This window comes from Schistocerca serialis, unplaced genomic scaffold (genome assembly GCF_023864345.2).
Source record: "Schistocerca serialis cubense isolate TAMUIC-IGC-003099 unplaced genomic scaffold, iqSchSeri2.2 HiC_scaffold_1257, whole genome shotgun sequence".
NCBI lineage: Eukaryota > Metazoa > Arthropoda > Insecta > Orthoptera > Acrididae > Schistocerca > Schistocerca serialis.
Window position 1 is genome coordinate 478105 of NW_026047466.1, and position 26847 is coordinate 504951.

The 26847-nt window shown below is 50.1% G+C and overlaps 40 non-coding genes across 40 annotated transcripts; all 40 read left to right on the forward strand.

Moving 5' to 3' along the window:
• Positions 1-329: 329 nt before the first annotated feature.
• On the forward strand, positions 330-401 carry Trnat-cgu (transfer RNA threonine (anticodon CGU)). The gene has a single exon. It is a non-coding gene; the product is annotated as a tRNA-Thr (tRNA).
• A 333-nt stretch (positions 402-734) lies between these two features.
• Trnan-guu (transfer RNA asparagine (anticodon GUU)) lies at positions 735-808 on the forward strand. Its single transcript has one exon. It is a non-coding gene; the product is annotated as a tRNA-Asn (tRNA).
• A 689-nt stretch (positions 809-1497) lies between these two features.
• On the forward strand, positions 1498-1569 carry Trnat-cgu (transfer RNA threonine (anticodon CGU)). Its single transcript has one exon. It is a non-coding gene; the product is annotated as a tRNA-Thr (tRNA).
• A 333-nt stretch (positions 1570-1902) lies between these two features.
• Trnan-guu (transfer RNA asparagine (anticodon GUU)) lies at positions 1903-1976 on the forward strand. The gene has a single exon. It is a non-coding gene; the product is annotated as a tRNA-Asn (tRNA).
• Positions 1977-2665: 689 nt separating this feature from the next.
• Trnat-cgu (transfer RNA threonine (anticodon CGU)) lies at positions 2666-2737 on the forward strand. Its single transcript has one exon. It is a non-coding gene; the product is annotated as a tRNA-Thr (tRNA).
• A 333-nt stretch (positions 2738-3070) lies between these two features.
• Trnan-guu (transfer RNA asparagine (anticodon GUU)) lies at positions 3071-3144 on the forward strand. The gene has a single exon. It is a non-coding gene; the product is annotated as a tRNA-Asn (tRNA).
• A 689-nt stretch (positions 3145-3833) lies between these two features.
• Trnat-cgu (transfer RNA threonine (anticodon CGU)) lies at positions 3834-3905 on the forward strand. The gene has a single exon. It is a non-coding gene; the product is annotated as a tRNA-Thr (tRNA).
• Positions 3906-4238: 333 nt separating this feature from the next.
• On the forward strand, positions 4239-4312 carry Trnan-guu (transfer RNA asparagine (anticodon GUU)). Its single transcript has one exon. It is a non-coding gene; the product is annotated as a tRNA-Asn (tRNA).
• A 689-nt stretch (positions 4313-5001) lies between these two features.
• Trnat-cgu (transfer RNA threonine (anticodon CGU)) lies at positions 5002-5073 on the forward strand. Its single transcript has one exon. It is a non-coding gene; the product is annotated as a tRNA-Thr (tRNA).
• Positions 5074-5406: 333 nt separating this feature from the next.
• Positions 5407-5480, forward strand: Trnan-guu (transfer RNA asparagine (anticodon GUU)). The gene has a single exon. It is a non-coding gene; the product is annotated as a tRNA-Asn (tRNA).
• Positions 5481-6169: 689 nt separating this feature from the next.
• Trnat-cgu (transfer RNA threonine (anticodon CGU)) lies at positions 6170-6241 on the forward strand. The gene has a single exon. It is a non-coding gene; the product is annotated as a tRNA-Thr (tRNA).
• Positions 6242-6574: 333 nt separating this feature from the next.
• On the forward strand, positions 6575-6648 carry Trnan-guu (transfer RNA asparagine (anticodon GUU)). Its single transcript has one exon. It is a non-coding gene; the product is annotated as a tRNA-Asn (tRNA).
• Positions 6649-7337: 689 nt separating this feature from the next.
• Trnat-cgu (transfer RNA threonine (anticodon CGU)) lies at positions 7338-7409 on the forward strand. The gene has a single exon. It is a non-coding gene; the product is annotated as a tRNA-Thr (tRNA).
• A 333-nt stretch (positions 7410-7742) lies between these two features.
• On the forward strand, positions 7743-7816 carry Trnan-guu (transfer RNA asparagine (anticodon GUU)). Its single transcript has one exon. It is a non-coding gene; the product is annotated as a tRNA-Asn (tRNA).
• A 689-nt stretch (positions 7817-8505) lies between these two features.
• Trnat-cgu (transfer RNA threonine (anticodon CGU)) lies at positions 8506-8577 on the forward strand. The gene has a single exon. It is a non-coding gene; the product is annotated as a tRNA-Thr (tRNA).
• Positions 8578-8910: 333 nt separating this feature from the next.
• On the forward strand, positions 8911-8984 carry Trnan-guu (transfer RNA asparagine (anticodon GUU)). The gene has a single exon. It is a non-coding gene; the product is annotated as a tRNA-Asn (tRNA).
• A 689-nt stretch (positions 8985-9673) lies between these two features.
• On the forward strand, positions 9674-9745 carry Trnat-cgu (transfer RNA threonine (anticodon CGU)). Its single transcript has one exon. It is a non-coding gene; the product is annotated as a tRNA-Thr (tRNA).
• Positions 9746-10078: 333 nt separating this feature from the next.
• Positions 10079-10152, forward strand: Trnan-guu (transfer RNA asparagine (anticodon GUU)). Its single transcript has one exon. It is a non-coding gene; the product is annotated as a tRNA-Asn (tRNA).
• A 689-nt stretch (positions 10153-10841) lies between these two features.
• Positions 10842-10913, forward strand: Trnat-cgu (transfer RNA threonine (anticodon CGU)). Its single transcript has one exon. It is a non-coding gene; the product is annotated as a tRNA-Thr (tRNA).
• Positions 10914-11246: 333 nt separating this feature from the next.
• Trnan-guu (transfer RNA asparagine (anticodon GUU)) lies at positions 11247-11320 on the forward strand. The gene has a single exon. It is a non-coding gene; the product is annotated as a tRNA-Asn (tRNA).
• A 689-nt stretch (positions 11321-12009) lies between these two features.
• Positions 12010-12081, forward strand: Trnat-cgu (transfer RNA threonine (anticodon CGU)). Its single transcript has one exon. It is a non-coding gene; the product is annotated as a tRNA-Thr (tRNA).
• A 333-nt stretch (positions 12082-12414) lies between these two features.
• On the forward strand, positions 12415-12488 carry Trnan-guu (transfer RNA asparagine (anticodon GUU)). Its single transcript has one exon. It is a non-coding gene; the product is annotated as a tRNA-Asn (tRNA).
• Positions 12489-13177: 689 nt separating this feature from the next.
• Trnat-cgu (transfer RNA threonine (anticodon CGU)) lies at positions 13178-13249 on the forward strand. The gene has a single exon. It is a non-coding gene; the product is annotated as a tRNA-Thr (tRNA).
• Positions 13250-13582: 333 nt separating this feature from the next.
• Positions 13583-13656, forward strand: Trnan-guu (transfer RNA asparagine (anticodon GUU)). Its single transcript has one exon. It is a non-coding gene; the product is annotated as a tRNA-Asn (tRNA).
• A 689-nt stretch (positions 13657-14345) lies between these two features.
• Positions 14346-14417, forward strand: Trnat-cgu (transfer RNA threonine (anticodon CGU)). The gene has a single exon. It is a non-coding gene; the product is annotated as a tRNA-Thr (tRNA).
• Positions 14418-14750: 333 nt separating this feature from the next.
• Positions 14751-14824, forward strand: Trnan-guu (transfer RNA asparagine (anticodon GUU)). The gene has a single exon. It is a non-coding gene; the product is annotated as a tRNA-Asn (tRNA).
• Positions 14825-15513: 689 nt separating this feature from the next.
• Positions 15514-15585, forward strand: Trnat-cgu (transfer RNA threonine (anticodon CGU)). Its single transcript has one exon. It is a non-coding gene; the product is annotated as a tRNA-Thr (tRNA).
• A 333-nt stretch (positions 15586-15918) lies between these two features.
• Positions 15919-15992, forward strand: Trnan-guu (transfer RNA asparagine (anticodon GUU)). Its single transcript has one exon. It is a non-coding gene; the product is annotated as a tRNA-Asn (tRNA).
• A 689-nt stretch (positions 15993-16681) lies between these two features.
• Trnat-cgu (transfer RNA threonine (anticodon CGU)) lies at positions 16682-16753 on the forward strand. The gene has a single exon. It is a non-coding gene; the product is annotated as a tRNA-Thr (tRNA).
• Positions 16754-17086: 333 nt separating this feature from the next.
• Positions 17087-17160, forward strand: Trnan-guu (transfer RNA asparagine (anticodon GUU)). The gene has a single exon. It is a non-coding gene; the product is annotated as a tRNA-Asn (tRNA).
• Positions 17161-17849: 689 nt separating this feature from the next.
• Trnat-cgu (transfer RNA threonine (anticodon CGU)) lies at positions 17850-17921 on the forward strand. Its single transcript has one exon. It is a non-coding gene; the product is annotated as a tRNA-Thr (tRNA).
• Positions 17922-18254: 333 nt separating this feature from the next.
• Positions 18255-18328, forward strand: Trnan-guu (transfer RNA asparagine (anticodon GUU)). Its single transcript has one exon. It is a non-coding gene; the product is annotated as a tRNA-Asn (tRNA).
• A 689-nt stretch (positions 18329-19017) lies between these two features.
• On the forward strand, positions 19018-19089 carry Trnat-cgu (transfer RNA threonine (anticodon CGU)). Its single transcript has one exon. It is a non-coding gene; the product is annotated as a tRNA-Thr (tRNA).
• Positions 19090-19422: 333 nt separating this feature from the next.
• Positions 19423-19496, forward strand: Trnan-guu (transfer RNA asparagine (anticodon GUU)). Its single transcript has one exon. It is a non-coding gene; the product is annotated as a tRNA-Asn (tRNA).
• Positions 19497-20185: 689 nt separating this feature from the next.
• Trnat-cgu (transfer RNA threonine (anticodon CGU)) lies at positions 20186-20257 on the forward strand. The gene has a single exon. It is a non-coding gene; the product is annotated as a tRNA-Thr (tRNA).
• Positions 20258-20590: 333 nt separating this feature from the next.
• Positions 20591-20664, forward strand: Trnan-guu (transfer RNA asparagine (anticodon GUU)). The gene has a single exon. It is a non-coding gene; the product is annotated as a tRNA-Asn (tRNA).
• Positions 20665-22502: 1838 nt separating this feature from the next.
• Positions 22503-22574, forward strand: Trnat-cgu (transfer RNA threonine (anticodon CGU)). The gene has a single exon. It is a non-coding gene; the product is annotated as a tRNA-Thr (tRNA).
• Positions 22575-22907: 333 nt separating this feature from the next.
• Trnan-guu (transfer RNA asparagine (anticodon GUU)) lies at positions 22908-22981 on the forward strand. The gene has a single exon. It is a non-coding gene; the product is annotated as a tRNA-Asn (tRNA).
• A 2987-nt stretch (positions 22982-25968) lies between these two features.
• Trnat-cgu (transfer RNA threonine (anticodon CGU)) lies at positions 25969-26040 on the forward strand. Its single transcript has one exon. It is a non-coding gene; the product is annotated as a tRNA-Thr (tRNA).
• Positions 26041-26373: 333 nt separating this feature from the next.
• On the forward strand, positions 26374-26447 carry Trnan-guu (transfer RNA asparagine (anticodon GUU)). The gene has a single exon. It is a non-coding gene; the product is annotated as a tRNA-Asn (tRNA).
• Positions 26448-26847: the final 400 nt, after the last annotated feature.

A 26847-nucleotide genomic window follows, 5' to 3' on the forward strand; every position in this document is an offset into this window, starting at 1 on the left:
CGCCTTACATGAAGCCCCATGGGCAACGCCAGTGCCACTGTGGACAACAGCGCACTTTTGCCAGAGAGAGGAACCGAAAGGCGCATTTCGCAGTCGAGCCACGCTATCCCACAAGCTGTGCACTAGGTCAGGATTGTGCAGACCGCAAACTTTTGGTGGGCCGACGCTCGTGGTCGATCGTAAGGGCGAAACATTCAAGAGATTTGGAAAACGGCAATGTGGACACCCCCAGCAGCAGCTGTGTGCCAAATCCGATATCTGGTCGAGGGCTGCAAGATTCAGTATGATGAAGTAACAATTTGGGGATAGCTCACAAACGCTAAGATGCCGCCTTCTTAGCTCAGTGGTAGAGCACTGGTCTCGTAAACCAGGGGTCGTGAGTTCGAACCTCACAGAAGGCATTCATTTCTTAAACCTTCCTGCAAGGAGCGGAGCTATCTCGAGCAGCATCTAACACATGGCAGTACTCTGAATGAAAGGGATGTTCTACAACCTATGACAAGTATTCTACTGGCCTCAGAGGTTTTCTGAATGCATAGGCAGAACATTGGTTTGTATGCATTTTGTAGTATAATGTCATGCTTGGCGATGTCATTCGTTTACGAGCCTCGCTACAGTGTGCATGCACGTTATCCATGTGAAGAGGCGTAAGCAAATGCTACCATTCTGCGAGATTGCTGCAGAAGGTATACGAATTGCGTTGATATACAGAGCACAAGGGAGCCAAAGTCAAGGCCTCCGTGGCGCAATCGGCTAGCGCGTTCGGCTGTTAACCGAAAGGTTGGTGGTTCGAGCCCACCCGGGGGCGAAATCGTTCTAACCGGCACCGAGGTGAGGACGTACGTCAACTTTGTTAGAGATACACAGCTAGTGTGACAATTTGGCTGCGTTTGAGTGATGCCACAGAGCCTTATACACATTCAGCCAAGTGACACTGTGGGTAAAAACATGGCCCTACACAGACGTTCTGCTGTTTTCCTTTTTATTCGTCATGTGTGACACTGCAGTAGAGGGACGCCCGCTACAAAAGACGTATTCTTTACATTCAATTTCAGCATATACGTCGCGAGTGCCATATGACAGGGCCTGTCTCTCGATGTCGATTTGTATTTGGTGTGTCTTAAGTGTCGGTCTGCAGTAGGCCGCTGTTGGCCGAGCGACGTGCAGTCGCCTTACATGAAGCCCCATGGGCAACGCCAGTGCCACTGTGGACAACAGCGCACTGTAGCCAGAGAGAGGAGCCGAAAGGCGCATTTCGCAGTCGAGCCACGCTATCCCACAAGCTGTGCACTAGGTCAGGATTGTGCAGACCGCAAACTTTTGGTGGGCCGACGCTCGTGGTCGATCGTAAGGGCGAAACATTCAAGAGATTTGGAAAACGGCAATGTGGACACCCCCAGCAGCAGCTGTGTGCCAAATCCGATATCTGGTCGAGGGCTGCAAGATTCAGTATGATGAAGTAACAATTTGGGGATAGCTCACAAACGCTAAGATGCCGCCTTCTTAGCTCAGTGGTAGAGCACTGGTCTCGTAAACCAGGGGTCGTGAGTTCGAACCTCACAGAAGGCATTCATTTCTTAAACCTTCCTGCAAGGAGCGGAGCTATCTCGAGCAGCATCTAACACATGGCAGTACTCTGAATGAAAGGGATGTTCTACAACCTATGACAAGTATTCTACTGGCCTCAGAGGTTTTCTGAATGCATAGGCAGAACATTGGTTTGTATGCATTTTGTAGTATAATGTCATGCTTGGCGATGTCATTCGTTTACGAGCCTCGCTACAGTGTGCATGCACGTTATCCATGTGAAGAGGCGTAAGCAAATGCTACCATTCTGCGAGATTGCTGCAGAAGGTATACGAATTGCGTTGATATACAGAGCACAAGGGAGCCAAAGTCAAGGCCTCCGTGGCGCAATCGGCTAGCGCGTTCGGCTGTTAACCGAAAGGTTGGTGGTTCGAGCCCACCCGGGGGCGAAATCGTTCTAACCGGCACCGAGGTGAGGACGTACGTCAACTTTGTTAGAGATACACAGCTAGTGTGACAATTTGGCTGCGTTTGAGTGATGCCACAGAGCCTTATACACATTCAGCCAAGTGACACTGTGGGTAAAAACATGGCCCTACACAGACGTTCTGCTGTTTTCCTTTTTATTCGTCATGTGTGACACTGCAGTAGAGGGACGCCCGCTACAAAAGACGTATTCTTTACATTCAATTTCAGCATATACGTCGCGAGTGCCATATGACAGGGCCTGTCTCTCGATGTCGATTTGTATTTGGTGTGTCTTAAGTGTCGGTCTGCAGTAGGCCGCTGTTGGCCGAGCGACGTGCAGTCGCCTTACATGAAGCCCCATGGGCAACGCCAGTGCCACTGTGGACAACAGCGCACTTTTGCCAGAGAGAGGAACCGAAAGGCGCATTTCGCAGTCGAGCCACGCTATCCCACAAGCTGTGCACTAGGTCAGGATTGTGCAGACCGCAAACTTTTGGTGGGCCGACGCTCGTCGTCGATCGTAAGGGCGAAACATTCAAGAGATTTGGAAAACGGCAATGTGGACACCCCCAGCAGCAGCTGTGTGCCAAATCCGATATCTGGTCGAGGGCTGCAAGATTCAGTATGATGAAGTAACAATTTGGGGATAGCTCACAAACGCTAAGATGCCGCCTTCTTAGCTCAGTGGTAGAGCACTGGTCTCGTAAACCAGGGGTCGTGAGTTCGAACCTCACAGAAGGCATTCATTTCTTAAACCTTCCTGCAAGGAGCGGAGCTATCTCGAGCAGCATCTAACACATGGCAGTACTCTGAATGAAAGGGATGTTCTACAACCTATGACAAGTATTCTACTGGCCTCAGAGGTTTTCTGAATGCATAGGCAGAACATTGGTTTGTATGCATTTTGTAGTATAATGTCATGCTTGGCGATGTCATTCGTTTACGAGCCTCGCTACAGTGTGCATGCACGTTATCCATGTGAAGAGGCGTAAGCAAATGCTACCATTCTGCGAGATTGCTGCAGAAGGTATACGAATTGCGTTGATATACAGAGCACAAGGGAGCCAAAGTCAAGGCCTCCGTGGCGCAATCGGCTAGCGCGTTCGGCTGTTAACCGAAAGGTTGGTGGTTCGAGCCCACCCGGGGGCGAAATCGTTCTAACCGGCACCGAGGTGAGGACGTACGTCAACTTTGTTAGAGATACACAGCTAGTGTGACAATTTGGCTGCGTTTGAGTGATGCCACAGAGCCTTATACACATTCAGCCAAGTGACACTGTGGGTAAAAACATGGCCCTACACAGACGTTCTGCTGTTTTCCTTTTTATTCGTCATGTGTGACACTGCAGTAGAGGGACGCCCGCTACAAAAGACGTATTCTTTACATTCAATTTCAGCATATACGTCGCGAGTGCCATATGACAGGGCCTGTCTCTCGATGTCGATTTGTATTTGGTGTGTCTTAAGTGTCGGTCTGCAGTAGGCCGCTGTTGGCCGAGCGACGTGCAGTCGCCTTACATGAAGCCCCATGGGCAACGCCAGTGCCACTGTGGACAACAGCGCACTGTAGCCAGAGAGAGGAGCCGAAAGGCGCATTTCGCAGTCGAGCCACGCTATCCCACAAGCTGTGCACTAGGTCAGGATTGTGCAGACCGCAAACTTTTGGTGGGCCGACGCTCGTGGTCGATCGTAAGGGCGAAACATTCAAGAGATTTGGAAAACGGCAATGTGGACACCCCCAGCAGCAGCTGTGTGCCAAATCCGATATCTGGTCGAGGGCTGCAAGATTCAGTATGATGAAGTAACAATTTGGGGATAGCTCACAAACGCTAAGATGCCGCCTTCTTAGCTCAGTGGTAGAGCACTGGTCTCGTAAACCAGGGGTCGTGAGTTCGAACCTCACAGAAGGCATTCATTTCTTAAACCTTCCTGCAAGGAGCGGAGCTATCTCGAGCAGCATCTAACACATGGCAGTACTCTGAATGAAAGGGATGTTCTACAACCTATGACAAGTATTCTACTGGCCTCAGAGGTTTTCTGAATGCATAGGCAGAACATTGGTTTGTATGCATTTTGTAGTATAATGTCATGCTTGGCGATGTCATTCGTTTACGAGCCTCGCTACAGTGTGCATGCACGTTATCCATGTGAAGAGGCGTAAGCAAATGCTACCATTCTGCGAGATTGCTGCAGAAGGTATACGAATTGCGTTGATATACAGAGCACAAGGGAGCCAAAGTCAAGGCCTCCGTGGCGCAATCGGCTGGCGCGTTCGGCTGTTAACCGAAAGGTTGGTGGTTCGAGCCCACCCGGGGGCGAAATCGTTCTAACCGGCACCGAGGTGAGGACGTACGTCAACTTTGTTAGAGATACACAGCTAGTGTGACAATTTGGCTGCGTTTGAGTGATGCCACAGAGCCTTATACACATTCAGCCAAGTGACACTGTGGGTAAAAACATGGCCCTACACAGACGTTCTGCTGTTTTCCTTTTTATTCGTCATGTGTGACACTGCAGTAGAGGGACGCCCGCTACAAAAGACGTATTCTTTACATTCAATTTCAGCATATACGTCGCGAGTGCCATATGACAGGGCCTGTCTCTCGATGTCGATTTGTATTTGGTGTGTCTTAAGTGTCGGTCTGCAGTAGGCCGCTGTTGGCCGAGCGACGTGCAGTCGCCTTACATGAAGCCCCATGGGCAACGCCAGTGCCACTGTGGACAACAGCGCACTGTAGCCAGAGAGAGGAACCGAAAGGCGCATTTCGCAGTCGAGCCACGCTATCCCACAAGCTGTGCACTAGGTCAGGATTGTGCAGACCGCAAACTTTTGGTGGGCCGACGCTCGTCGTCGATCGTAAGGGCGAAACATTCAAGAGATTTGGAAAACGGCAATGTGGACACCCCCAGCAGCAGCTGTGTGCCATATCCGATATCTGGTCGAGGGCTGCAAGATTCAGTATGATGAAGTAACAATTTGGGGATAGCTCACAAACGCTAAGATGCCGCCTTCTTAGCTCAGTGGTAGAGCACTGGTCTCGTAAACCAGGGGTCGTGAGTTCGAACCTCACAGAAGGCATTCATTTCTTAAACCTTCCTGCCAGGAGCGGAGCTATCTCGAGCAGCATCTAACACATGGCAGTACTCTGAATGAAAGGGATGTTCTACAACCTATGACAAGTATTCTACTGGCCTCAGAGGTTTTCTGAATGCATAGGCAGAACATTGGTTTGTATGCATTTTGTAGTATAATGTCATGCTTGGCGATGTCATTCGTTTACGAGCCTCGCTACAGTGTGCATGCACGTTATCCATGTGAAGAGGCGTAAGCAAATGCTACCATTCTGCGAGATTGCTGCAGAAGGTATACGAATTGCGTTGATATACAGAGCACAAGGGAGCCAAAGTCAAGGCCTCCGTGGCGCAATCGGCTAGCGCGTTCGGCTGTTAACCGAAAGGTTGGTGGTTCGAGCCCACCCGGGGGCGAAATCGTTCTAACCGGCACCGAGGTGAGGACGTACGTCAACTTTGTTAGAGATACACAGCTAGTGTGACAATTTGGCTGCGTTTGAGTGATGCCACAGAGCCTTATACACATTCAGCCAAGTGACACTGTGGGTAAAAACATGGCCCTACACAGACGTTCTGCTGTTTTCCTTTTTATTCGTCATGTGTGACACTGCAGTAGAGGGACGCCCGCTACAAAAGACGTATTCTTTACATTCAATTTCAGCATATACGTCGCGAGTGCCATATGACAGGGCCTGTCTCTCGATGTCGATTTGTATTTGGTGTGTCTTAAGTGTCGGTCTGCAGTAGGCCGCTGTTGGCCGAGCGACGTGCAGTCGCCTTACATGAAGCCCCATGGGCAACGCCAGTGCCACTGTGGACAACAGCGCACTGTAGCCAGAGAGAGGAGCCGAAAGGCGCATTTCGCAGTCGAGCCACGCTATCCCACAAGCTGTGCACTAGGTCAGGATTGTGCAGACCGCAAACTTTTGGTGGGCCGACGCTCGTGGTCGATCGTAAGGGCGAAACATTCAAGAGATTTGGAAAACGGCAATGTGGACACCCCCAGCAGCAGCTGTGTGCCAAATCCGATATCTGGTCGAGGGCTGCAAGATTCAGTATGATGAAGTAACAATTTGGGGATAGCTCACAAACGCTAAGATGCCGCCTTCTTAGCTCAGTGGTAGAGCACTGGTCTCGTAAACCAGGGGTCGTGAGTTCGAACCTCACAGAAGGCATTCATTTCTTAAACCTTCCTGCAAGGAGCGGAGCTATCTCGAGCAGCATCTAACACATGGCAGTACTCTGAATGAAAGGGATGTTCTACAACTTATGACAAGTATTCTACTGGCCTCAGAGGTTTTCTGAATGCATAGGCAGAACATTGGTTTGTATGCATTTTGTAGTATAATGTCATGCTTGGCGATGTCATTCGTTTACGAGCCTCGCTACAGTGTGCATGCACGTTATCCATGTGAAGAGGCGTAAGCAAATGCTACCATTCTGCGAGATTGCTGCAGAAGGTATACGAATTGCGTTGATATACAGAGCACAAGGGAGCCAAAGTCAAGGCCTCCGTGGCGCAATCGGCTAGCGCGTTCGGCTGTTAACCGAAAGGTTGGTGGTTCGAGCCCACCCGGGGGCGAAATCGTTCTAACCGGCACCGAGGTGAGGACGTACGTCAACTTTGTTAGAGATACACAGCTAGTGTGACAATTTGGCTGCGTTTGAGTGATGCCACAGAGCCTTATACACATTCAGCCAAGTGACACTGTGGGTAAAAACATGGCCCTACACAGACGTTCTGCTGTTTTCCTTTTTATTCGTCATGTGTGACACTGCAGTAGAGGGACGCCCGCTACAAAAGACGTATTCTTTACATTCAATTTCAGCATATACGTCGCGAGTGCCATATGACAGGGCCTGTCTCTCGATGTCGATTTGTATTTGGTGTGTCTTAAGTGTCGGTCTGCAGTAGGCCGCTGTTGGCCGAGCGACGTGCAGTCGCCTTACATGAAGCCCCATGGGCAACGCCAGTGCCACTGTGGACAACAGCGCACTTTTGCCAGAGAGAGGAACCGAAAGGCGCATTTCGCAGTCGAGCCACGCTATCCCACAAGCTGTGCACTAGGTCAGGATTGTGCAGACCGCAAACTTTTGGTGGGCCGACGCTCGTCGTCGATCGTAAGGGCGAAACATTCAAGAGATTTGGAAAACGGCAATGTGGACACCCCCAGCAGCAGCTGTGTGCCATATCCGATATCTGGTCGAGGGCTGCAAGATTCAGTATGATGAAGTAACAATTTGGGGATAGCTCACAAACGCTAAGATGCCGCCTTCTTAGCTCAGTGGTAGAGCACTGGTCTCGTAAACCAGGGGTCGTGAGTTCGAACCTCACAGAAGGCATTCATTTCTTAAACCTTCCTGCAAGGAGCGGAGCTATCTCGAGCAGCATCTAACACATGGCAGTACTCTGAATGAAAGGGATGTTCTACAACCTATGACAAGTATTCTACTGGCCTCAGAGGTTTTCTGAATGCATAGGCAGAACATTGGTTTGTATGCATTTTGTAGTATAATGTCATGCTTGGCGATGTCATTCGTTTACGAGCCTCGCTACAGTGTGCATGCACGTTATCCATGTGAAGAGGCGTAAGCAAATGCTACCATTCTGCGAGATTGCTGCAGAAGGTATACGAATTGCGTTGATATACAGAGCACAAGGGAGCCAAAGTCAAGGCCTCCGTGGCGCAATCGGCTAGCGCGTTCGGCTGTTAACCGAAAGGTTGGTGGTTCGAGCCCACCCGGGGGCGAAATCGTTCTAACCGGCACCGAGGTGAGGACGTACGTCAACTTTGTTAGAGATACACAGCTAGTGTGACAATTTGGCTGCGTTTGAGTGATGCCACAGAGCCTTATACACATTCAGCCAAGTGACACTGTGGGTAAAAACATGGCCCTACACAGACGTTCTGCTGTTTTCCTTTTTATTCGTCATGTGTGACACTGCAGTAGAGGGACGCCCGCTACAAAAGACGTATTCTTTACATTCAATTTCAGCATATACGTCGCGAGTGCCATATGACAGGGCCTGTCTCTCGATGTCGATTTGTATTTGGTGTGTCTTAAGTGTCGGTCTGCAGTAGGCCGCTGTTGGCCGAGCGACGTGCAGTCGCCTTACATGAAGCCCCATGGGCAACGCCAGTGCCACTGTGGACAACAGCGCACTTTTGCCAGAGAGAGGAACCGAAAGGCGCATTTCGCAGTCGAGCCACGCTATCCCACAAGCTGTGCACTAGGTCAGGATTGTGCAGACCGCAAACATTTGGTGGGCCGACGCTCGTCGTCGATCGTAAGGGCGAAACATTCAAGAGATTTGGAAAACGGCAATGTGGACACCCCCAGCAGCAGCTGTGTGCCAAATCCGATATCTGGTCGAGGGCTGCAAGATTCAGTATGATGAAGTAACAATTTGGGGATAGCTCACAAACGCTAAGATGCCGCCTTCTTAGCTCAGTGGTAGAGCACTGGTCTCGTAAACCAGGGGTCGTGAGTTCGAACCTCACAGAAGGCATTCATTTCTTAAACCTTCCTGCAAGGAGCGGAGCTATCTCGAGCAGCATCTAACACATGGCAGTACTCTGAATGAAAGGGATGTTCTACAACCTATGACAAGTATTCTACTGGCCTCAGAGGTTTTCTGAATGCATAGGCAGAACATTGGTTTGTATGCATTTTGTAGTATAATGTCATGCTTGGCGATGTCATTCGTTTACGAGCCTCGCTACAGTGTGCATGCACGTTATCCATGTGAAGAGGCGTAAGCAAATGCTACCATTCTGCGAGATTGCTGCAGAAGGTATACGAATTGCGTTGATATACAGAGCACAAGGGAGCCAAAGTCAAGGCCTCCGTGGCGCAATCGGCTAGCGCGTTCGGCTGTTAACCGAAAGGTTGGTGGTTCGAGCCCACCCGGGGGCGAAATCGTTCTAACCGGCACCGAGGTGAGGACGTACGTCAACTTTGTTAGAGATACACAGCTAGTGTGACAATTTGGCTGCGTTTGAGTGATGCCACAGAGCCTTATACACATTCAGCCAAGTGACACTGTGGGTAAAAACATGGCCCTACACAGACGTTCTGCTGTTTTCCTTTTTATTCGTCATGTGTGACACTGCAGTAGAGGGACGCCCGCTACAAAAGACGTATTCTTTACATTCAATTTCAGCATATACGTCGCGAGTGCCATATGACAGGGCCTGTCTCTCGATGTCGATTTGTATTTGGTGTGTCTTAAGTGTCGGTCTGCAGTAGGCCGCTGTTGGCCGAGCGACGTGCAGTCGCCTTACATGAAGCCCCATGGGCAACGCCAGTGCCACTGTGGACAACAGCGCACTGTAGCCAGAGAGAGGAGCCGAAAGGCGCATTTCGCAGTCGAGCCACGCTATCCCACAAGCTGTGCACTAGGTCAGGATTGTGCAGACCGCAAACTTTTGGTGGGCCGACGCTCGTGGTCGATCGTAAGGGCGAAACATTCAAGAGATTTGGAAAACGGCAATGTGGACACCCCCAGCAGCAGCTGTGTGCCAAATCCGATATCTGGTCGAGGGCTGCAAGATTCAGTATGATGAAGTAACAATTTGGGGATAGCTCACAAACGCTAAGATGCCGCCTTCTTAGCTCAGTGGTAGAGCACTGGTCTCGTAAACCAGGGGTCGTGAGTTCGAACCTCACAGAAGGCATTCATTTCTTAAACCTTCCTGCAAGGAGCGGAGCTGTCTCGAGCAGCATCTAACACATGGCAGTACACTGAATGAAAGGGATGTTCTACAACCTATGACAAGTATTCTACTGGCCTCAGAGGTTTTCTGAATGCATAGGCAGAACATTGGTTTGTATGCATTTTGTAGTATAATATCATGCTTGGCGATGTCATTCGTTTACGAGCCTCGCTACAGTGTGCATGCACGTTATCCATGTGAAGAGGCGTAAGCAAATGCTACCATTCTGCGAGATTGCTGCAGAAGGTATACGAATTGCGTTGATATACAGAGCACAAGGGAGCCAAAGTGAAGGCCTCCGTGGCGCAATCGGCTAGCGCGTTCGGCTGTTAACCGAAAGGTTGGTGGTTCGAGCCCACCCGGGGGCGAAATCGTTCTAACCGGCACCGAGGTGAGGACGTACGTCAACTTTGTTAGAGATACACAGCTAGTGTGACAATTTGGCTGCGTTTGAGTGATGCCACAGAGCCTTATACACATTCAGCCAAGTGACACTGTGGGTAAAAACATGGCCCTACACAGACGTTCTGCTGTTTTCCTTTTTATTCGTCATGTGTGACACTGCAGTAGAGGGACGCCCGCTACAAAAGACGTATTCTTTACATTCAATTTCAGCATATACGTCGCGAGTGCCATATGACAGGGCCTGTCTCTCGATGTCGATTTGTATTTGGTGTGTCTTAAGTGTCGGTCTGCAGTAGGCCGCTGTTGGCCGAGCGACGTGCAGTCGCCTTACATGAAGCCCCATGGGCAACGCCAGTGCCACTGTGGACAACAGCGCACTGTAGCCAGAGAGAGGAGCCGAAAGGCGCATTTCGCAGTCGAGCCACGCTATCCCACAAGCTGTGCACTAGGTCAGGATTGTGCAGACCGCAAACTTTTGGTGGGCCGACGCTCGTGGTCGATCGTAAGGGCGAAACATTCAAGAGATTTGGAAAACGGCAATGTGGACACCCCCAGCAGCAGCTGTGTGCCAAATCCGATATCTGGTCGAGGGCTGCAAGATTCAGTATGATGAAGTAACAATTTGGGGATAGCTCACAAACGCTAAGATGCCGCCTTCTTAGCTCAGTGGTAGAGCACTGGTCTCGTAAACCAGGGGTCGTGAGTTCGAACCTCACAGAAGGCATTCATTTCTTAAACCTTCCTGCAAGGAGCGGAGCTATCTCGAGCAGCATCTAACACATGGCAGTACTCTGAATGAAAGGGATGTTCTACAACCTATGACAAGTATTCTACTGGCCTCAGAGGTTTTCTGAATGCATAGGCAGAACATTGGTTTGTATGCATTTTGTAGTATAATGTCATGCTTGGCGATGTCATTCGTTTACGAGCCTCGCTACAGTGTGCATGCACGTTATCCATGTGAAGAGGCGTAAGCAAATGCTACCATTCTGCGAGATTGCTGCAGAAGGTATACGAATTGCGTTGATATACAGAGCACAAGGGAGCCAAAGTCAAGGCCTCCGTGGCGCAATCGGCTAGCGCGTTCGGCTGTTAACCGAAAGGTTGGTGGTTCGAGCCCACCCGGGGGCGAAATCGTTCTAACCGGCACCGAGGTGAGGACGTACGTCAACTTTGTTAGAGATACACAGCTAGTGTGACAATTTGGCTGCGTTTGAGTGATGCCACAGAGCCTTATACACATTCAGCCAAGTGACACTGTGGGTAAAAACATGGCCCTACACAGACGTTCTGCTGTTTTCCTTTTTATTCGTCATGTGTGACACTGCAGTAGAGGGACGCCCGCTACAAAAGACGTATTCTTTACATTCAATTTCAGCATATACGTCGCGAGTGCCATATGACAGGGCCTGTCTCTCGATGTCGATTTGTATTTGGTGTGTCTTAAGTGTCGGTCTGCAGTAGGCCGCTGTTGGCCGAGCGACGTGCAGTCGCCTTACATGAAGCCCCATGGGCAACGCCAGTGCCACTGTGGACAACAGCGCACTTTTGCCAGAGAGAGGAACCGAAAGGCGCATTTCGCAGTCGAGCCACGCTATCCCACAAGCTGTGCACTAGGTCAGGATTGTGCAGACCGCAAACATTTGGTGGGCCGACGCTCGTCGTCGATCGTAAGGGCGAAACATTCAAGAGATTTGGAAAACGGCAATGTGGACACCCCCAGCAGCAGCTGTGTGCCAAATCCGATATCTGGTCGAGGGCTGCAAGATTCAGTATGATGAAGTAACAATTTGGGGATAGCTCACAAACGCTAAGATGCCGCCTTCTTAGCTCAGTGGTAGAGCACTGGTCTCGTAAACCAGGGGTCGTGAGTTCGAACCTCACAGAAGGCATTCATTTCTTAAACCTTCCTGCAAGGAGCGGAGCTATCTCGAGCAGCATCTAACACATGGCAGTACTCTGAATGAAAGGGATGTTCTACAACCTATGACAAGTATTCTACTGGCCTCAGAGGTTTTCTGAATGCATAGGCAGAACATTGGTTTGTATGCATTTTGTAGTATAATGTCATGCTTGGCGATGTCATTCGTTTACGAGCCTCGCTACAGTGTGCATGCACGTTATCCATGTGAAGAGGCGTAAGCAAATGCTACCATTCTGCGAGATTGCTGCAGAAGGTATACGAATTGCGTTGATATACAGAGCACAAGGGAGCCAAAGTCAAGGCCTCCGTGGCGCAATCGGCTAGCGCGTTCGGCTGTTAACCGAAAGGTTGGTGGTTCGAGCCCACCCGGGGGCGAAATCGTTCTAACCGGCACCGAGGTGAGGACGTACGTCAACTTTGTTAGAGATACACAGCTAGTGTGACAATTTGGCTGCGTTTGAGTGATGCCACAGAGCCTTATACACATTCAGCCAAGTGACACTGTGGGTAAAAACATGGCCCTACACAGACGTTCTGCTGTTTTCCTTTTTATTCGTCATGTGTGACACTGCAGTAGAGGGACGCCCGCTACAAAAGACGTATTCTTTACATTCAATTTCAGCATATACGTCGCGAGTGCCATATGACAGGGCCTGTCTCTCGATGTCGATTTGTATTTGGTGTGTCTTAAGTGTCGGTCTGCAGTAGGCCGCTGTTGGCCGAGCGACGTGCAGTCGCCTTACATGAAGCCCCATGGGCAACGCCAGTGCCACTGTGGACAACAGCGCACTGTAGCCAGAGAGAGGAGCCGAAAGGCGCATTTCGCAGTCGAGCCACGCTATCCCACAAGCTGTGCACTAGGTCAGGATTGTGCAGACCGCAAACTTTTGGTGGGCCGACGCTCGTCGTCGATCGTAAGGGCGAAACATTCAAGAGATTTGGAAAACGGCAATGTGGACACCCCCAGCAGCAGCTGTGTGCCAAATCCGATATCTGGTCGAGGGCTGCAAGATTCAGTATGATGAAGTAACAATTTGGGGATAGCTCACAAACGCTAAGATGCCGCCTTCTTAGCTCAGTGGTAGAGCACTGGTCTCGTAAACCAGGGGTCGTGAGTTCGAACCTCACAGAAGGCATTCATTTCTTAAACCTTCCTGCAAGGAGCGGAGCTGTCTCGAGCAGCATCTAACACATGGCAGTACACTGAATGAAAGGGATGTTCTACAACCTATGACAAGTATTCTACTGGCCTCAGAGGTTTTCTGAATGCATAGGCAGAACATTGGTTTGTATGCATTTTGTAGTATAATATCATGCTTGGCGATGTCATTCGTTTACGAGCCTCGCTACAGTGTGCATGCACGTTATCCATGTGAAGAGGCGTAAGCAAATGCTACCATTCTGCGAGATTGCTGCAGAAGGTATACGAATTGCGTTGATATACAGAGCACAAGGGAGCCAAAGTCAAGGCCTCCGTGGCGCAATCGGCTAGCGCGTTCGGCTGTTAACCGAAAGGTTGGTGGTTCGAGCCCACCCGGGGGCGAAATCGTTCTAACCGGCACCGAGGTGAGGACGTACGTCAACTTTGTTAGAGATACACAGCTAGTGTGACAATTTGGCTGCGTTTGAGTGATGCCACAGAGCCTTATACACATTCAGCCAAGTGACACTGTGGGTAAAAACATGGCCCTACACAGACGTTCTGCTGTTTTCCTTTTTATTCGTCATGTGTGACACTGCAGTAGAGGGACGCCCGCTACAAAAGACGTATTCTTTACATTCAATTTCAGCATATACGTCGCGAGTGCCATATGACAGGGCCTGTCTCTCGATGTCGATTTGTATTTGGTGTGTCTTAAGTGTCGGTCTGCAGTAGGCCGCTGTTGGCCGAGCGACGTGCAGTCGCCTTACATGAAGCCCCATGGGCAACGCCAGTGCCACTGTGGACAACAGCGCACTTTTGCCAGAGAGAGGAACCGAAAGGCGCATTTCGCAGTCGAGCCACGCTATCCCACAAGCTGTGCACTAGGTCAGGATTGTGCAGACCGCAAACATTTGGTGGGCCGACGCTCGTCGTCGATCGTAAGGGCGAAACATTCAAGAGATTTGGAAAACGGCAATGTGGACACCCCCAGCAGCAGCTGTGTGCCAAATCCGATATCTGGTCGAGGGCTGCAAGATTCAGTATGATGAAGTAACAATTTGGGGATAGCTCACAAACGCTAAGATGCCGCCTTCTTAGCTCAGTGGTAGAGCACTGGTCTCGTAAACCAGGGGTCGTGAGTTCGAACCTCACAGAAGGCATTCATTTCTTAAACCTTCCTGCAAGGAGCGGAGCTATCTCGAGCAGCATCTAACACATGGCAGTACTCTGAATGAAAGGGATGTTCTACAACCTATGACAAGTATTCTACTGGCCTCAGAGGTTTTCTGAATGCATAGGCAGAACATTGGTTTGTATGCATTTTGTAGTATAATGTCATGCTTGGCGATGTCATTCGTTTACGAGCCTCGCTACAGTGTGCATGCACGTTATCCATGTGAAGAGGCGTAAGCAAATGCTACCATTCTGCGAGATTGCTGCAGAAGGTATACGAATTGCGTTGATATACAGAGCACAAGGGAGCCAAAGTCAAGGCCTCCGTGGCGCAATCGGCTAGCGCGTTCGGCTGTTAACCGAAAGGTTGGTGGTTCGAGCCCACCCGGGGGCGAAATCGTTCTAACCGGCACCGAGGTGAGGACGTACGTCAACTTTGTTAGAGATACACAGCTAGTGTGACAATTTGGCTGCGTTTGAGTGATGCCACAGAGCCTTATACACATTCAGCCAAGTGACACTGTGGGTAAAAACATGGCCCTACACAGACGTTCTGCTGTTTTCCTTTTTATTCGTCATGTGTGACACTGCAGTAGAGGGACGCCCGCTACAAAAGACGTATTCTTTACATTCAATTTCAGCATATACGTCGCGAGTGCCATATGACAGGGCCTGTCTCTCGATGTCGATTTGTATTTGGTGTGTCTTAAGTGTCGGTCTGCAGTAGGCCGCTGTTGGCCGAGCGACGTGCAGTCGCCTTACATGAAGCCCCATGGGCAACGCCAGTGCCACTGTGGACAACAGCGCACTGTAGCCAGAGAGAGGAGCCGAAAGGCGCATTTCGCAGTCGAGCCACGCTATCCCACAAGCTGTGCACTAGGTCAGGATTGTGCAGACCGCAAACTTTTGGTGGGCCGACGCTCGTCGTCGATCGTAAGGGCGAAACATTCAAGAGATTTGGAAAACGGCAATGTGGACACCCCCAGCAGCAGCTGTGTGCCAAATCCGATATCTGGTCGAGGGCTGCAAGATTCAGTATGATGAAGTAACAATTTGGGGATAGCTCACAAACGCTAAGATGCCGCCTTCTTAGCTCAGTGGTAGAGCACTGGTCTCGTAAACCAGGGGTCGTGAGTTCGAACCTCACAGAAGGCATTCATTTCTTAAACCTTCCTGCAAGGAGCGGAGCTGTCTCGAGCAGCATCTAACACATGGCAGTACACTGAATGAAAGGGATGTTCTACAACCTATGACAAGTATTCTACTGGCCTCAGAGGTTTTCTGAATGCATAGGCAGAACATTGGTTTGTATGCATTTTGTAGTATAATATCATGCTTGGCGATGTCATTCGTTTACGAGCCTCGCTACAGTGTGCATGCACGTTATCCATGTGAAGAGGCGTAAGCAAATGCTACCATTCTGCGAGATTGCTGCAGAAGGTATACGAATTGCGTTGATATACAGAGCACAAGGGAGCCAAAGTCAAGGCCTCCGTGGCGCAATCGGCTAGCGCGTTCGGCTGTTAACCGAAAGGTTGGTGGTTCGAGCCCACCCGGGGGCGAAATCGTTCTAACCGGCACCGAGGTGAGGACGTACGTCAACTTTGTTAGAGATACACAGCTAGTGTGACAATTTGGCTGCGTTTGAGTGATGCCACAGAGCCTTATACACATTCAGCCAAGTGACACTGTGGGTAAAAACATGGCCCTACACAGACGTTCTGCTGTTTTCCTTTTTATTCGTCATGTGTGACACTGCAGTAGAGGGACGCCCGCTACAAAAGACGTATTCTTTACATTCAATTTCAGCATATACGTCGCGAGTGCCATATGACAGGGCCTGTCTCTCGATGTCGATTTGTATTTGGTGTGTCTTAAGTGTCGGTCTGCAGTAGGCCGCTGTTGGCCGAGCGACGTGCAGTCGCCTTACATGAAGCCCCATGGGCAACGCCAGTGCCACTGTGGACAACAGCGCACTTTTGCCAGAGAGAGGAACCGAAAGGCGCATTTCGCAGTCGAGCCACGCTATCCCACAAGCTGTGCACTAGGTCAGGATTGTGCAGACCGCAAACATTTGGTGGGCCGACGCTCGTCGTCGATCGTAAGGGCGAAACATTCAAGAGATTTGGAAAACGGCAATGTGGACACCCCCAGCAGCAGCTGTGTGCCAAATCCGATATCTGGTCGAGGGCTGCAAGATTCAGTATGATGAAGTAACAATTTGGGGATAGCTCACAAACGCTAAGATGCCGCCTTCTTAGCTCAGTGGTAGAGCACTGGTCTCGTAAACCAGGGGTCGTGAGTTCGAACCTCACAGAAGGCATTCATTTCTTAAACCTTCCTGCAAGGAGCGGAGCTATCTCGAGCAGCATCTAACACATGGCAGTACTCTGAATGAAAGGGATGTTCTACAACCTATGACAAGTATTCTACTGGCCTCAGAGGTTTTCTGAATGCATAGGCAGAACATTGGTTTGTATGCATTTTGTAGTATAATGTCATGCTTGGCGATGTCATTCGTTTACGAGCCTCGCTACAGTGTGCATGCACGTTATCCATGTGAAGAGGCGTAAGCAAATGCTACCATTCTGCGAGATTGCTGCAGAAGGTATACGAATTGCGTTGATATACAGAGCACAAGGGAGCCAAAGTCAAGGCCTCCGTGGCGCAATCGGCTAGCGCGTTCGGCTGTTAACCGAAAGGTTGGTGGTTCGAGCCCACCCGGGGGCGAAATCGTTCTAACCGGCACCGAGGTGAGGACGTACGTCAACTTTGTTAGAGATACACAGCTAGTGTGACAATTTGGCTGCGTTTGAGTGATGCCACAGAGCCTTATACACATTCAGCCAAGTGACACTGTGGGTAAAAACATGGCCCTACACAGACGTTCTGCTGTTTTCCTTTTTATTCGTCATGTGTGACACTGCAGTAGAGGGACGCCCGCTACAAAAGACGTATTCTTTACATTCAATTTCAGCATATACGTCGCGAGTGCCATATGACAGGGCCTGTCTCTCGATGTCGATTTGTATTTGGTGTGTCTTAAGTGTCGGTCTGCAGTAGGCCGCTGTTGGCCGAGCGACGTGCAGTCGCCTTACATGAAGCCCCATGGGCAACGCCAGTGCCACTGTGGACAACAGCGCACTGTAGCCAGAGAGAGGAGCCGAAAGGCGCATTTCGCAGTCGAGCCACGCTATCCCACAAGCTGTGCACTAGGTCAGGATTGTGCAGACCGCAAACTTTTGGTGGGCCGACGCTCGTGGTCGATCGTAAGGGCGAAACATTCAAGAGATTTGGAAAACGGCAATGTGGACACCCCCAGCAGCAGCTGTGTGCCAAATCCGATATCTGGTCGAGGGCTGCAAGATTCAGTATGATGAAGTAACAATTTGGGGATAGCTCACAAACGCTAAGATGCCGCCTTCTTAGCTCAGTGGTAGAGCACTGGTCTCGTAAACCAGGGGTCGTGAGTTCGAACCTCACAGAAGGCATTCATTTCTTAAACCTTCCTGCAAGGAGCGGAGCTGTCTCGAGCAGCATCTAACACATGGCAGTACACTGAATGAAAGGGATGTTCTACAACCTATGACAAGTATTCTACTGGCCTCAGAGGTTTTCTGAATGCATAGGCAGAACATTGGTTTGTATGCATTTTGTAGTATAATGTCATGCTTGGCGATGTCATTCGTTTACGAGCCTCGCTACAGTGTGCATGCACGTTATCCATGTGAAGAGGCGTAAGCAAATGCTACCATTCTGCGAGATTGCTGCAGAAGGTATACGAATTGCGTTGATATACAGAGCACAAGGGAGCCAAAGTCAAGGCCTCCGTGGCGCAATCGGCTAGCGCGTTCGGCTGTTAACCGAAAGGTTGGTGGTTCGAGCCCACCCGGGGGCGAAATCGTTCTAACCGGCACCGAGGTGAGGACGTACGTCAACTTTGTTAGAGATACACAGCTAGTGTGACAATTTGGCTGCGTTTGAGTGATGCCACAGAGCCTTATACACATTCAGCCAAGTGACACTGTGGGTAAAAACATGGCCCTACACAGACGTTCTGCTGTTTTCCTTTTTATTCGTCATGTGTGACACTGCAGTAGAGGGACGCCCGCTACAAAAGACGTATTCTTTACATTCAATTTCAGCATATACGTCGCGAGTGCCATATGACAGGGCCTGTCTCTCGATGTCGATTTGTATTTGGTGTGTCTTAAGTGTCGGTCTGCAGTAGGCCGCTGTTGGCCGAGCGACGTGCAGTCGCCTTACATGAAGCCCCATGGGCAACGCCAGTGCCACTGTGGACAACAGCGCACTGTAGCCAGAGAGAGGAGCCGAAAGGCGCATTTCGCAGTCGAGCCACGCTATCCCACAAGCTGTGCACTAGGTCAGGATTGTGCAGACCGCAAACTTTTGGTGGGCCGACGCTCGTGGTCGATCGTAAGGGCGAAACATTCAAGAGATTTGGAAAACGGCAATGTGGACACCCCCAGCAGCAGCTGTGTGCCAAATCCGATATCTGGTCGAGGGCTGCAAGATTCAGTATGATGAAGTAACAATTTGGGGATAGCTCACAAACGCTAAGATGCCGCCTTCTTAGCTCAGTGGTAGAGCACTGGTCTCGTAAACCAGGGGTCGTGAGTTCGAACCTCACAGAAGGCATTCATTTCTTAAACCTTCCTGCAAGGAGCGGAGCTATCTCGAGCAGCATCTAACACATGGCAGTACTCTGAATGAAAGGGATGTTCTACAACCTATGACAAGTATTCTACTGGCCTCAGAGGTTTTCTGAATGCATAGGCAGAACATTGGTTTGTATGCATTTTGTAGTATAATGTCATGCTTGGCGATGTCATTCGTTTACGAGCCTCGCTACAGTGTGCATGCACGTTATCCATGTGAAGAGGCGTAAGCAAATGCTACCATTCTGCGAGATTGCTGCAGAAGGTATACGAATTGCGTTGATATACAGAGCACAAGGGAGCCAAAGTCAAGGCCTCCGTGGCGCAATCGGCTAGCGCGTTCGGCTGTTAACCGAAAGGTTGGTGGTTCGAGCCCACCCGGGGGCGAAATCGTTCTAACCGGCACCGAGGTGAGGACGTACGTCAACTTTGTTAGAGATACACAGCTAGTGTGACAATTTGGCTGCGTTTGAGTGATGCCACAGAGCCTTATACACATTCAGCCAAGTGACACTGTGGGTAAAAACATGGCCCTACACAGACGTTCTGCTGTTTTCCTTTTTATTCGTCATGTGTGTCACTGCAGTAGAGGGACGCCCGCTACAAAAGACGTATTCTTTACATTCAATTTCAGCATATACGTCGCGAGTGCCATATGACAGGGCCTGTCTCTCGATGTCGATTTGTATTTGGTGTGTCTTAAGTGTCGGTCTGCAGTAGGCCGCTGTTGGCCGAGCGACGTGCAGTCGCCTTACATGAAGCCCCATGGGCAACGCCAGTGCCACTGTGGACAACAGCGCACTGTAGCCAGAGAGAGGAGCCGAAAGGCGCATTTCGCAGTCGAGCCACGCTATCCCACAAGCTGTGCACTAGGTCAGGATTGTGCAGACCGCAAACTTTTGGTGGGCCGACGCTCGTGGTCGATCGTAAGGGCGAAACATTCAAGAGATTTGGAAAACGGCAATGTGGACACCCCCAGCAGCAGCTGTGTGCCAAATCCGATATCTGGTCGAGGGCTGCAAGATTCAGTATGATGAAGTAACAATTTGGGGATAGCTCACAAACGCTAAGATGCCGCCTTCTTAGCTCAGTGGTAGAGCACTGGTCTCGTAAACCAGGGGTCGTGAGTTCGAACCTCACAGAAGGCATTCATTTCTTAAACCTTCCTGCAAGGAGCGGAGCTGTCTCGAGCAGCATCTAACACATGGCAGTACACTGAATGAAAGGGATGTTCTACAACCTATGACAAGTATTCTACTGGCCTCAGAGGTTTTCTGAATGCATAGGCAGAACATTGGTTTGTATGCATTTTGTAGTATAATGTCATGCTTGGCGATGTCATTCGTTTACAAGCCTCGCTACAGTGTGCATGCACGTTATCCATGTGAAGAGGCGTAAGCAAATGCTACCATTCTGCGAGATTGCTGCAGAAGGTATACGAATTGCGTTGATATACAGAGCACAAGGGAGCCAAAGTCAAGGCCTCCGTGGCGCAATCGGCTAGCGCGTTCGGCTGTTAACCGAAAGGTTGGTGGTTCGAGCCCACCCGGGGGCGAAATCGTTCTAACCGGCACCGAGGTGAGGACGTACGTCAACTTTGTTAGAGATACACAGCTAGTGTGACAATTTGGCTGCGTTTGAGTGATGCCACAGAGCCTTATACACATTCAGCCAAGTGACACTGTGGGTAAAAACATGGCCCTACACAGACGTTCTGCTGTTTTCCTTTTTATTCGTCATGTGTGACACTGCAGTAGAGGGACGCCCGCTACAAAAGACGTATTCTTTACATTCAATTTCAGCATATACGTCGCGAGTGCCATATGACAGGGCCTGTCTCTCGATGTCGATTTGTATTTGGTGTGTCTTAAGTGTCGGTCTGCAGTAGGCCGCTGTTGGCCAACCGAAAGGTTGGTGGTCCGAGCCCACCCGGGGGCGAAATCGTTCTAACCGGCACCGAGGTGAGGACGTACGTCAACTTTGTTAGAGATACACAGCTAGTGTGACAATTTGGCTGCGTTTGAGTGATGCCACAGAGCCATATACACATTCAGCCAAGTGACACTGTGGGTAAAAACATGGCCCTACACAGACGTTCTGCTGTTTTCCTTTTTATTCGTCATGTGTGACACTGCAGTAGAGGGACGCCCGCTACAAAAGACGTATTCTTTACATTCAATTTCAGCATATACGTCGCGAGTGCCATATGACAGGGCCTGTCTCTCGATGTCGATTTGTATTTGGTGTGTCTTAAGTGTCGGTCTGCAGTAGGCCGCTGTTGGCCAACCGAAAGGTTGGTGGTTCGAGCCCACCCGGGGGCGAAATCGTTCTAACCGGCACCGAGGTGAGGACGTACGTCAACTTTGTTAGAGATACACAGCTAGTGTGACAATTTGGCTGCGTTTGAGTGATGCCACAGAGCCTTATACACATTCAGCCAAGTGACACTGTGGGTAAAAACATGGCCCTACACAGACGTTCTGCTGTTTTCCTTTTTATTCGTCATGTGTGACACTGCAGTAGAGGGACGCCCGCTACAAAAGACGTATTCTTTACATTCAATTTCAGCATATACGTCGCGAGTGCCATATGACAGGGCCTGTCTCTCGATGTCGATTTGTATTTGGTGTGTCTTAAGTGTCGGTCTGCAGTAGGCCGCTGTTGGCCAACCGAAAGGTTGGTGGTTCGAGCCCACCCGGGGGCGAAATCGTTCTAACCGGCACCGAGGTGAGGACGTACGTCAACTTTGTTAGAGATACACAGCTAGTGTGACAATTTGGCTGCGTTTGAGTGATGCCACAGAGCCTTATACACATTCAGCCAAGTGACACTGTGGGTAAAAACATGGCCCTACACAGACGTTCTGCTGTTTTCCTTTTTATTCGTCATGTGTGACACTGCAGTAGAGGGACGCCCGCTACAAAAGACGTATTCTTTACATTCAATTTCAGCATATACGTCGCGAGTGCCATATGACAGGGCCTGTCTCTCGATGTCGATTTGTATTTGGTGTGTCTTAAGTGTCGGTCTGCAGTAGGCCGCTGTTGGCCGAGCGACGTGCAGTCGCCTTACATGAAGCCCCATGGGCAACGCCAGTGCCACTGTGGACAACAGCGCACTGTAGCCAGAGAGAGGAGCCGAAAGGCGCATTTCGCAGTCGAGCCACGCTATCCCACAAGCTGTGCACTAGGTCAGGATTGTGCAGACCGCAAACTTTTGGTGGGCCGACGCTCGTGGTCGATCGTAAGGGCGAAACATTCAAGAGATTTGGAAAACGGCAATGTGGACACCCCCAGCAGCAGCTGTGTGCCAAATCCGATATCTGGTCGAGGGCTGCAAGATTCAGTATGATGAAGTAACAATTTGGGGATAGCTCACAAACGCTAAGATGCCGCCTTCTTAGCTCAGTGGTAGAGCACTGGTCTCGTAAACCAGGGGTCGTGAGTTCGAACCTCACAGAAGGCATTCATTTCTTAAACCTTCCTGCAAGGAGCGGAGCTGTCTCGAGCAGCATCTAACACATGGCAGTACACTGAATGAAAGGGATGTTCTACAACCTATGACAAGTATTCTACTGGCCTCAGAGGTTTTCTGAATGCATAGGCAGAACATTGGTTTGTATGCATTTTGTAGTATAATGTCATGCTTGGCGATGTCATTCGTTTACGAGCCTCGCTACAGTGTGCATGCACGTTATCCATGTGAAGAGGCGTAAGCAAATGCTACCATTTTGCGAGATTGCTGCAGAAGGTATACGAATTGCGTTGATATACAGAGCACAAGGGAGCCAAAGTCAAGGCCTCCGTGGCGCAATCGGCTAGCGCGTTCGGCTGTTAACCGAAAGGTTGGTGGTTCGAGCCCACCCGGGGGCGAAATCGTTCTAACCGGCACCGAGGTGAGGACGTACGTCAACTTTGTTAGAGATACACAGCTAGTGTGACAATTTGGCTGCGTTTGAGTGATGCCACAGAGCCTTATACACATTCAGCCAAGTGACACTGTGGGTAAAAACATGGCCCTACACAGACGTTCTGCTGTTTTCCTTTTTATTCGTCATGTGTGACACTGCAGTAGAGGGACGCCCGCTACAAAAGACGTATTCTTTACATTCAATTTCAGCATATACGTCGCGAGTGCCATATGACAGGGCCTGTCTCTCGATGTCGATTTGTATTTGGTGTGTCTTAAGTGTCGGTCTGCAGTAGGCCGCTGTTGGCCAACCGAAAGGTTGGTGGTCCGAGCCCACCCGGGGGCGAAATCGTTCTAACCGGCACCGAGGTGAGGACGTACGTCAACTTTGTTAGAGATACACAGCTAGTGTGACAATTTGGCTGCGTTTGAGTGATGCCACAGAGCCTTATACACATTCAGCCAAGTGACACTGTGGGTAAAAACATGGCCCTACACAGACGTTCTGCTGTTTTCCTTTTTATTCGTCATGTGTGACACTGCAGTAGAGGGACGCCCGCTACAAAAGACGTATTCTTTACATTCAATTTCAGCATATACGTCGCGAGTGCCATATGACAGGGCCTGTCTCTCGATGTCGATTTGTATTTGGTGTGTCTTAAGTGTCGGTCTGCAGTAGGCCGCTGTTGGCCAACCGAAAGGTTGGTGGTTCGAGCCCACCCGGGGGCGAAATCGTTCTAACCGGCACCGAGGTGAGGACGTACGTCAACTTTGTTAGAGATACACAGCTAGTGTGACAATTTGGCTGCGTTTGAGTGATGCCACAGAGCCTTATACACATTCAGCCAAGTGACACTGTGGGTAAAAACATGGCCCTACACAGACGTTCTGCTGTTTTCCTTTTTATTCGTCATGTGTGACACTGCAGTAGAGGGACGCCCGCTACAAAAGACGTATTCTTTACATTCAATTTCAGCATATACGTCGCGAGTGCCATATGACAGGGCCTGTCTCTCGATGTCGATTTGTATTTGGTGTGTCTTAAGTGTCGGTCTGCAGTAGGCCGCTGTTGGCCAACCGAAAGGTTGGTGGTCCGAGCCCACCCGGGGGCGAAATCGTTCTAACCGGCACCGAGGTGAGGACGTACGTCAACTTTGTTAGAGATACACAGCTAGTGTGACAATTTGGCTGCGTTTGAGTGATGCCACAGAGCCTTATACACATTCAGCCAAGTGACACTGTGGGTAAAAACATGGCCCTACACAGACGTTCTGCTGTTTTCCTTTTTATTCGTCATGTGTGACACTGCAGTAGAGGGACGCCCGCTACAAAAGACGTATTCTTTACATTCAATTTCAGCATATACGTCGCGAGTGCCATATGACAGGGCCTGTCTCTCGATGTCGATTTGTATTTGGTGTGTCTTAAGTGTCGGTCTGCAGTAGGCCGCTGTTGGCCAACCGAAAGGTTGGTGGTTCGAGCCCACCCGGGGGCGAAATCGTTCTAACCGGCACCGAGGTGAGGACGTACGTCAACTTTGTTAGAGATACACAGCTAGTGTGACAATTTGGCTGCGTTTGAGTGATGCCACAGAGCCTTATACACATTCAGCCAAGTGACACTGTGGGTAAAAACATGGCCCTACACAGACGTTCTGCTGTTTTCCTTTTTATTCGTCATGTGTGACACTGCAGTAGAGGGACGCCCGCTACAAAAGACGTATTCTTTACATTCAATTTCAGCATATACGTCGCGAGTGCCATATGACAGGGCCTGTCTCTCGATGTCGATTTGTATTTGGTGTGTCTTAAGTGTCGGTCTGCAGTAGGCCGCTGTTGGCCAACCGAAAGGTTGGTGGTCCGAGCCCACCCGGGGGCGAAATCGTTCTAACCGGCACCGAGGTGAGGACGTACGTCAACTTTGTTAGAGATACACAGCTAGTGTGACAATTTGGCTGCGTTTGAGTGATGCCACAGAGCCTTATACACATTCAGCCAAGTGACACTGTGGGTAAAAACATGGCCCTACACAGACGTTCTGCTGTTTTCCTTTTTATTCGTCATGTGTGACACTGCAGTAGAGGGACGCCCGCTACAAAAGACGTATTCTTTACATTCAATTTCAGCATATACGTCGCGAGTGCCATATGACAGGGCCTGTCTCTCGATGTCGATTTGTATTTGGTGTGTCTTAAGTGTCGGTCTGCAGTAGGCCGCTGTTGGCCAACCGAAAGGTTGGTGGTTCGAGCCCACCCGGGGGCGAAATCGTTCTAACCGGCACCGAGGTGAGGACGTACGTCAACTTTGTTAGAGATACACAGCTAGTGTGACAATTTGGCTGCGTTTGAGTGATGCCACAGAGCCTTATACACATTCAGCCAAGTGACACTGTGGGTAAAAACATGGCCCTACACAGACGTTCTGCTGTTTTCCTTTTTATTCGTCATGTGTGACACTGCAGTAGAGGGACGCCCGCTACAAAAGACGTATTCTTTACATTCAATTTCAGCATATACGTCGCGAGTGCCATATGACAGGGCCTGTCTCTCGATGTCGATTTGTATTTGGTGTGTCTTAAGTGTCGGTCTGCAGTAGGCCGCTGTTGGCCGAGCGACGTGCAGTCGCCTTACATGAAGCCCCATGGGCAACGCCAGTGCCACTGTGGACAACAGCGCACTGTAGCCAGAGAGAGGAGCCGAAAGGCGCATTTCGCAGTCGAGCCACGCTATCCCACAAGCTGTGCACTAGGTCAGGATTGTGCAGACCGCAAACTTTTGGTGGGCCGACGCTCGTGGTCGATCGTAAGGGCGAAACATTCAAGAGATTTGGAAAACGGCAATGTGGACACCCCCAGCAGCAGCTGTGTGCCAAATCCGATATCTGGTCGAGGGCTGCAAGATTCAGTATGATGAAGTAACAATTTGGGGATAGCTCACAAACGCTAAGATGCCGCCTTCTTAGCTCAGTGGTAGAGTACTGGTCTCGTAAACCAGGGGTCGTGAGTTCGAACCTCACAGAAGGCATTCATTTCTTAAACCTTCCTGCAAGGAGCGGAGCTGTCTCGAGCAGCATCTAACACATGGCAGTACGCTGAATGAAAGGGATGTTCTACAACCTATGACAAGTATTCTACTGGCCTCAGAGGTTTTCTGAATGCATAGGCAGAACATTGGTTTGTATGCATTTTGTAGTATAATGTCATGCTTGGCGATGTCATTCGTTTACGAGCCTCGCTACAGTGTGCATGCACGTTATCCATGTGAAGAGGCGTAAGCAAATGCTACCATTTTGCGAGATTGCTGCAGAAGGTATACGAATTGCGTTGATATACAGAGCACAAGGGAGCCAAAGTCAAGGCCTCCGTGGCGCAATCGGCTAGCGCGTTCGGCTGTTAACCGAAAGGTTGGTGGTTCGAGCCCACCCGGGGGCGAAATCGTTCTAACCGGCACCGAGGTGAGGACGTACGTCAACTTTGTTAGAGATACACAGCTAGTGTGACAATTTGGCTGCGTTTGAGTGATGCCACAGAGCCTTATACACATTCAGCCAAGTGACACTGTGGGTAAAAACATGGCCCTACACAGACGTTCTGCTGTTTTCCTTTTTATTCGTCATGTGTGACACTGCAGTAGAGGGACGCCCGCTACAAAAGACGTATTCTTTACATTCAATTTCAGCATATACGTCGCGAGTGCCATATGACAGGGCCTGTCTCTCGATGTCGATTTGTATTTGGTGTGTCTTAAGTGTCGGTCTGCAGTAGGCCGCTGTTGGCCAACCGAAAGGTTGGTGGTCCGAGCCCACCCGGGGGCGAAATCGTTCTAACCGGC